This window comes from Lynx canadensis, chromosome A3 (genome assembly GCF_007474595.2).
Source record: "Lynx canadensis isolate LIC74 chromosome A3, mLynCan4.pri.v2, whole genome shotgun sequence".
Classification (NCBI taxonomy): Eukaryota; Metazoa; Chordata; class Mammalia; order Carnivora; family Felidae; genus Lynx; species Lynx canadensis.
Window position 1 is genome coordinate 20,647,477 of NC_044305.1, and position 8,151 is coordinate 20,655,627.

At 56.1% G+C, this 8,151-nt stretch overlaps 1 protein-coding gene and 1 long non-coding RNA gene across 4 annotated transcripts in view; one reads left to right on the forward strand and one right to left on the reverse strand.

Annotated features, from left to right (window-relative positions):
• Window positions 1-5,588, reverse strand: part of PPP1R16B (protein phosphatase 1 regulatory subunit 16B) — a 99,947-nt gene extending 94,359 nt beyond the window's left edge. The window contains exon 1 of one of the 3 annotated variants that reach the window (XM_030309604.1): window positions 5,505-5,588. The gene's annotated coding sequence lies outside the window, so the exon portion shown is untranslated. Of the gene's footprint in view, window positions 1-5,017; window positions 5,121-5,504 lie in introns of those variants that run through there. The other 2 variants (XM_030309603.1, XM_030309606.1) reach the window with 2 other exon arrangements.
• Window positions 5,217-7,156, forward strand: LOC115510103. The gene is made up of 2 exons (XR_003967612.1): window positions 5,217-5,582; window positions 6,580-7,156. It is a non-coding gene; the product is annotated as an uncharacterized LOC115510103 (long non-coding RNA).
• The last annotated feature ends 995 nt before the right edge of the window (window positions 7,157-8,151 follow it).

Consider the following 8,151-nt stretch of genomic DNA (forward strand, 5'->3'; position numbering starts at 1 on the left):
CCCAAAGGACTCCTGGGGGCCGAACTGTTACCGGCTGAGAACCACTGGTCTAGCGAGTAAGACAGACTCAAAAAGTAATGACCACAAATAACCATATGATCACAACTACGATAAGTACCACAGAGGTCAATGTTGTGGATATTATACCGATGTTATCTACGACGTGGAAGCCAGGTTTTCTTTGTATGATTACAAGTCTTTATTACAACTCCGAATTATACATATTATGTATATAGTATATATGATCTGTATTTCCAGGTGAAGAAATTGAGGCTCAAGGAAGCGAAGAAATTGCCCAAGGCCCCAAAGCCAGTGGAAGGCAGAACCTGGATTTGAACCCCAGCCCTAAACTCTGCCTCCTATGGAAAAGGAAATTTGAGCCTTTGCCTTCTGAAAACAGGTAAGGTCACGCGACGCGCTGACTAGCCGTCCTAAAAGACTCATTCCTTCCTAGGGTGTCCCGGTAGAACTCAACCACCACCTGCCACGTCAATGAGGTTACAAACTGCCTGCCTCAAGGCACATTTGTGGGACCCTACGGGCCAAGGGATGCGGCCCTGAATTCCGAGACATCCAAGAACACCTCCTCCCCTTTGCCAAATGCCTGTCCACGGGGCCTCCCCAAAAATCAGGGCAGGGAGAGAATGGAGCAGTGTCCAGGAAGCCAGAGCACCCCCCACCGTGACCCATCTCCAAGGTGCCTACCGCCCAGCATCCAAGAGTACACAGTGGAAGAAACCAGACGTTCTGCATGAGTGAAACATTTAGCGATTTACAAGGAGCATGAGTGAAGTGGTACGGGACAGCACGTGGAAGCTTTGGAGACCCCCGACATGAGTTCCCGCCACTTAGGAGCCCCAGGCCCCTTAGCAAATCGCCTCACCCTTGGTGCCTCAGTGTCCCCTTCTGTACAACAGGGACACATGCATCCACTTCAAGTCAGTCGGTATGAGCATTCCACGGCGATGCAAGCAAAGACCTTGGACAGTGACCAGCCTCCAGGAAGCGTACCGGCACCTGGTACAATGTTATAATCAATAAGGAGCCAGATCACGGCACTTCCTCCACGTACATCCCCTTCCTTCAAATGAGCTACTGAGTCCCAGGAAGAGAGAAACAGATGAAGAAGTAGGAAAAGCATCTCGGGAAGAAGGAGGGGATCTCCGTGCTTTCCTAGTAGAAGGAAGAGGAAGGGACAGCTAACATACTGGCCGATGAGCCCGGGGCCAGCCCTCCCTCCCGTGCAGAAGTTAATCCTAGACTTTCTTGGGTGTGCAACCGGACAGCCCTCCACAGGCCGCAGGGTGCCTGCTTCGGGTCAGCGAGTGTTTAATCATTTGGGACCCCTCGGAAGGATGGCCTCTGCCCACCTCCCTGGCCTCGCCTGCCGCCCCAGCGTCCGTCACGCCCTATGGTGATGGCACTCCAGCCGCGGCCTCTGCCCACTGCTCCCAGAGACACCAAGCGCTTTCAAGCCCCTGTGCTGTTGCGCAAGCCGCTCCCTCTGCCCAGTCTGCCCGCCCCTCTAGTAGCCGCCACCTGGAAAACTGTCTCTGAAGACCCGAGACGCGCTCCCACAGCAGCTTGCCCACCTGTCATCGGTCATCACAGACTAGTAATAATAGCTACTAACATGTGCAAAGCTCTGATTAATATCTAAAAGGCCCTGCGCTGAGTTTCTTACCCAGGCATCTGTCCATCACCAGCCAGCAGCAAGGTGGCAGCTTCAGGAGGGAAACCTGGGTTGGTTAGCCCTGGCCACCTGTCCACCCGCCGCTCGGCTCTCCCCTCCCCTTCTCACCAGTGAAGCTGTTATCCCACGGTGTCCTCGCTATCTGTTTCCAGGCCTGCGTCTCCCCCGCAGAGGGGAGCCCTGATTGCTGCTTGATTCATCTTGAAATCCCTCGCTAAGCACAAGGTCTACAATGGAGTAAACATCTATCGAATGAACCCACAAATCCTGGAAAATGGCAGCCAGATGTGAGAGGCTAACTCACAGACTTCCTGGGGACAGGCCCATGCTGGACTCCAGTTCCCAGGAGTCAGGCCTCCCCAGCCAAGAGGCTTTCCCTGTCCTGAGAGCTAGAGGCAGAAGAGGTCTGACTCCCCCAGACTGGAGGCGGTGGGACCTTTGACAGCCCAAGGCAGAGGAGGAAATGGTGGTGATGGTGACGATAATCATTTCCTGCATTCCTGCCCACACCAGGTGCTGCACTAAGCACTTTCTGTGCATTATTATCTCACAGAATCCTCACAACCCCACGAAGTAGGCAGTACTATTTGCTCCCATGTTACAGATGAGAAAACCAGGACTCAGAGAGAGCAGTAATTTACCTGTCAACACACAGCTTTTAAGTATCGAGCTCATCGAGTATCATTTGAACTAAACCTGCCTGGTGCTCGTGGTCTGCAAACTTTGTAGCTTTCTGCAGGAGGCAGGCTGGTCCAAGCCCTCCCTGAGCCCAGCCTCTAAGATGTGCTCGGGCTAAAGAAGGTTTGTCCTGATCTCTGCTGGCAGAATGCCCTGTGGGACCCACTATACGCCAAATGGTTCAAGTCCGAGGTGCAGGCAGGGTACAGGCTGGGGCAGCTAGTTGGGGGAAGGCAGCAAGGTTGGGTGGGGTTCTTGAGGGTCCAAGTACGGCACAGGAATCCAGGAATGTGCCTTCCCCCATCTGCAAAACCAGGCTAGCTGCAACCTCTGTTGGCCAAAGAAAGGTCCCTCTGGGGATGGGACTGGTTTTGAAAAGAAACTGAGGCCCTAGTTTCCAATGAGTCCAAATGGGCTCAGCCGAAAGGTTCTGGCCTTGGGGAAAATCCCACCTTCCTGTGTCAGCATCCCCTTCCCCCTGTCCCTCAGGCTCCCAAACAGACTTAGCGGCTAGATTAGGATTTAACCTTCCCTCCAGCACCAGTGACCGGAATGAAGTCTGAGCATACATTGGCCTTGCCCGCGTGTCCTTCCAGGAGGCAAGGAGCCTCCGCACGCTAACCAGAGAATGTGCAGGTGAATGTCCCAGTGGGAGGAGGTTGACAGAGGGACAGGGAGGGTCAACTGGTCTTCCTGAAGGAGCCACTGCAGAGGCTGGGACCAGGAAACGGGTCAGGAAGGTTTCAGGGTGGGCGACACTGTTGGGTACGCTCCAGTTGACCAGAGGGTTCAAAGTCGAACGTCCAGAGTGGCCTGGGTGACATCTTGTCTCCAGCATCTTGCTGGCAGGGGGGAGAGAAGGGGCCGGGGAAATCTGTGTGGGATGGCTCTGTGAGCAGGCGGCGAGCTGAAAGGACTCGCTCACCAGGGCCCACAAGCCGCCTGCAGGCTGGAGCTTTGTGACCAAGCTGGGGGAAGATGTGGAAACTCCCCCGGCCCCTGCAGAACCACCCTCCAGGACTCCACGGGCTGCTCCTGCCTAAAAGAGACACACCCCACTCAAAACCACTACGAAGGGCGCCAGTATTTACCTAAGAGCATTCCTCCCGACCCGCTCCACTGCACCAAGCACTTCACGTGGGTCCCCTCGCCACCCCTGCCCACGGCCTGAGTATGAGCCCCATTGTCTTAGAGGCAACTGAGGCTCCGGGAGGCCAAGTGCCTTGCCTTCCAGCCCAGCGCTGGAAGTCACTGGCTGAGCTAAGAAGCTTTATTACCAACCTAGGGGGAAGCCTCCCAGATGGAGGGTTTTCCCCCTCGCTGTTTCACCAGCCGCAGGAAATGGCAGGGCACTCAGGAAAGTACCCCGTGGGCTCAGGCGGCTAATGACAGGCCCCTTCCAGAGACAGCCCTGCGGGAAAGGGAGCCTGGTACCTCGGGGCCCTGGGTCCTCCACAGAGGGCGATTCAGAGGCGGCACCTGGTGCCCGCGGCCGCGGGGAGCTGGTGAGCGCTTCTGACAGCGAGAACAGGGGCCCATTATGTGGAATCCAATCACATGGGCGCGCAAGCAGCTCGGCTTTCGGTTCTGAGAAGCGCTTATGCAGCCACCTCTCTCCCCGCTCCCGAGTGCCCGGGAGTCCCGGGTCCCAGGCTTTGAGCGCGGCCCTCCCGGGAACACCGGATTCAAAGCTCGCCTCGGCTCAGTCATCCGCTCGGGGCTGGGAGCTGCATCAGCAGCGGCTCCCGAGGAGCCGGGTCCAGACTGGGGGAGGAGGAGGGAGGGAGGGAGTCTGCATCAGGGAAAGGAGGCTGGCAGCGGGCGCCTCCCCCTCCCTGCGTTCCACTCGGGCGGTCTGGGCAGCTCAGCCCGGGCGCTCCGGGTGACCTTGGGCAGACCCCTCCGCGCGACCTCTTTGGGGCGGGTTGCACGGGTTCTGCCCATCCCAGGCTCTCGGGGGCGCTCCTCGGGCCGGAGTCGGGGCGCGGGACTCGGGAGGAGAGGCGCGCTCCTGGCGCGGGGACCCGGCAGCCCGCGCACGGCGGCCCTTTGGAGAGGCCGGGAGCACCTCCCGCGGGGAAGAAGCGCGCGGGGTCTCCCGGGGCCGGCGGGCGCTGTCAGCTGGAGCCAGCGGCGGGGTGGGTCCGCACGCGGGGGCGCCCGCCCTGGGGACCTTTCCCGCCCGGGCAGAAGCGCTCCCTGCGGGGATCTGGCGCCGCCACGCGAGGGGGCGGCGCCCCCACGGCGGGCCCCGAGGCTGGGCGCCCCGGCCGTTTGATGCTGGTTGTGGCTCCCGCTTCGCGGCACTGCCACCCCCTGCAGAAGCAGCCGAAATCCCACAGGCTGCCCCAAGAGCGGGCCCCGGTGGCCCCGGCCAACAGCCTGCCGATGCGCCCCCTACCCCAGCCTCGTCGTAGGCGCGCCAGACCCGGAGAACGCCCCCACCCCAGCCCGACTCCCCGGCCTGCGCTCCCCGCACCCGCCGTTCCAGCGCCCCCTCCCCCAATTACCTCCAGCCGCCGGCCCTTGGCCCACGCGCCCCACACACCCCCAACCAGACCTTCCGCGGCTGGGACCACCTCCCCGCCGCGATCCTCATCCCCGCCGGCTCCAGCCAGGGAGGGGCGGCGTCGCCGGGGAACTCACCCGCTCTCCCTAGCCCGGCCCCGAGCGGCTCCGGCCCTGGCTCTGTCAGTCGGTCCCCGAGCCGCAGCTGCCCGTGCGGCGACAGAAGCTGGCTGAGCCCGGCCGCCAGCCTCCGCGCCGCCCCTCGGCTCCTCCCCCTAGGCGGGGCCTGAGCTCCGGGGAAGTGGGTGGGCACGCTCACCCCGCTCCTCCCGCCGCCCTGGGAGCTCGCAGAAGGGTCCCGGCACCCTGGGGGTGCCGGGGCCCCTCCACTGAGCAGCGGAAGTCGAGGGCCATGGACGTTGCCAGGCTTCGGAACAGTCGTCCTTACAGTCTTCCCCCCTTTCCACGCCCTCTCCTCACCATCACCAAACGCGGAAAGGGGGAAGCCCAGGACTGCATTCCTGCTCCCATTTCGTGGAAGGGCGTCATGAAGCCCAGAGGGGAGCAGTAACCTGCCCGAGGTCATACAGAATCAGTACCAGTGCCAGAAACCCAGGTCTCCTACCTCGAAGGCCTGTGCAGCCTGAGTCTGAAGCCTTTCCGGGACCTCAAGAAGCCCAACTAGGCCTTGCCCTGGGGACAGGTTTGTGGGGGCAGGTTCCCCAGACGGGGCGGGGGTGGGGGGTGAGGAGAGATCGGTGGGAGCTTGGGGGTTGTGGCCTGCGACACGGACTCTCATCATTTCCTCTTTGTGTAAAGAAAGGAGGCTAAGCGAAGGAGGAAGGAAGTGGTCGTACCTCCGCTGACGTCCGTCACTGTCTGAGGTGTGCAGCCTCCAGAAAGGGGCTGCCCTCCCGAGATCTAGTGGTAAAAATGAAAAAACGAAAAGCAAAACACACCGAGGTGGTTTCGATCATCGAATTCGAGCCTCTTTCCGGGGCTGAAGGCCTCAGCACTCTGAACACCATCTTTTTTTTTTTTTTTTTTTTACAGGATCTAACTATTTTTACGTCGCTGTTGAGAGGGCCCTACTCCCCACCCCACCCCCCAGGAAGAGAAGAGAAAGTTAACAAAGGGAAAAAACCCATACCAAAACATTCTCTGGAATCCACACTCCCTGAACACTGGCTTTAGAACAATAGAATTCTCTTGTCCACAAAGGGCCTTGTTTCCTGAGCTTTCTCCGCCTCAGCTTAGAGCCCCAGGCAGCCCAGGGCCAGTCAGAGATGGTGCAGACAACGTTTAAGTTTGGGGAGTTTTGGGGTGATGCGCAGTTTTTCACGTCCCAGCAATCCAGTTTGAAGGAAGAATTCCTCTTGGCCATCACACTAGCAATGTCCTTTTGCGGTGACGGGTAGAACCCGAGTTTAGGGATTTCCTCTTTGCTAAGGCAACTCAGTAACCTTCCTTGGGGAAGGTGAAAAACTCAGGGCTGGGCTTGTTCCAGGCCCTGGGGCCCCTCAAGTCCTCTGAAAGCCCCCTCTCTCATTCACCCCCCCCCCCCCGCTCCCTCTTAGTTCATTAATAATCCAGTGGTGAATGACACTGTTTCAGAAGGAGCAATTAGAGAGTAGAGCAGGTGGGGGAGAAGACATAAAGCGATGTTTAAAATAACCCAAGGGGATCATTGTTCTCCACAGAATGTTTCCGTTGATTTATCGAGAAGAGCTGTCGGCTCAGAGGGCGGGAATCCATCTAAGGCAGGTATTGAACTTGGAGCCTATGTTCCTGACATGAAGCCTTGAGGATAGGCCCAAATCCCCTTGTTGTATTGTTCATTCACACCTTTCACCGTATCTGATGCCGAAAGTTCCGGTGCACTTGGAAGAAGGTAGAGGACTCACGCTTCCTGATTTCAAAACACAGCTACAGTAATCGAGGCAGTGAAGTATGGGTATGAGGATAGATATGCAGACAATGGGATAAAACTGAGAGTCCAAATATAAACCCTTCCACCTACGACCAATTAATTTTCAACAAGAGTGACAACGCAATTTAACGAGGAACCGATAATCTTTTCAACAAATCTTTTCATGCACAACTGGATGTCACTCTGGGACAAATGGATTTCCTTGTGCAGAAGAATGAGGCTGGACCCCTACCTCACACTGTGTACAGAAATTAACTCAAAACAGACCAGACTGACACGTAAGAGCTAAAGGTACAAAACACTCATCAGAAAATGTAGGCATAAACTGTGACCATCGATTAAGTAATGGCTTCTTAGATGTGGCACCTAAAGCGCAAGCAACAAAGAAAAAAAAACCAGAGAAGTCAGGCCCTATCAAAAAAAAAAGTTTGTGCTTCAAAAGTTGGGACATCATCAGGGTACCTACCTGGGTGGCTCAGTTCGTTGAGCGTCCAGCTCAGCTCAGGTCATGATCTCACAACTCATGAGTTCGAGCCCCACGTCGGGCTCTGTGCTGACAGCTCAGAGCCTGGAGTCTGCTTCGGATTCTGTGTTTCCCTCCCTCTCTCCCTGCTCACGCTCTGTCTCTCTCTCTCTCTCAAAAATAAATAAAAACATTAAAATTTTTTTTTAATTTGGGACACCATCAAGAAAGTGAAGAGAAAGTAACTGTTATGGGCTGAATTGTGTCCCCGCAAAATTCACATGTCTAAGTCCCAACCCCCAGTACCTCAGAATTAACTGTATTTGGAAACAAGCCTTTAAAGCGGTGATTAAGTCAAACTGAGGCCCTTAGGATAGGGCCTGAATCCAGTGTGACTAGTGTCCTTATAAATGGAGAAAAGGACATCCGGGATGCACACATAGAGGGGAGACCTTGTGAAGACATAGACAGGGAACGGATGGCTATCTACAAGCCAAGGAGAGAAACCTTGGGAGACACCAAATCTGCAAACACCTTGATCTTGGACTTCTAGCATCCAGAGCTGTGAGAAATAAACTTCTGTTGTTTAAGCCACCCAGAATGTGGCATTTTGTCACAGCAGCCCTAGCAAACTAGTACAATAACTCACCAGATGGGAGGAAAGATTTGCAAATCATACATCTGATAAGGTCTTGTATCTAGAATATGTAAGGAGCTCTTACAACTCAATAATAAAAAGGCAAACAGTAAAAACCTTGGTCTGCGAGTAACTCGTTCTACGAGTGTTCTTCCAGATGGGCCAACATTTCTAATAAATTTTAACTTGATTAAACAATCGATGTCTTGCAATACAAGTAGTACCTGATGCCAAAAGTCACA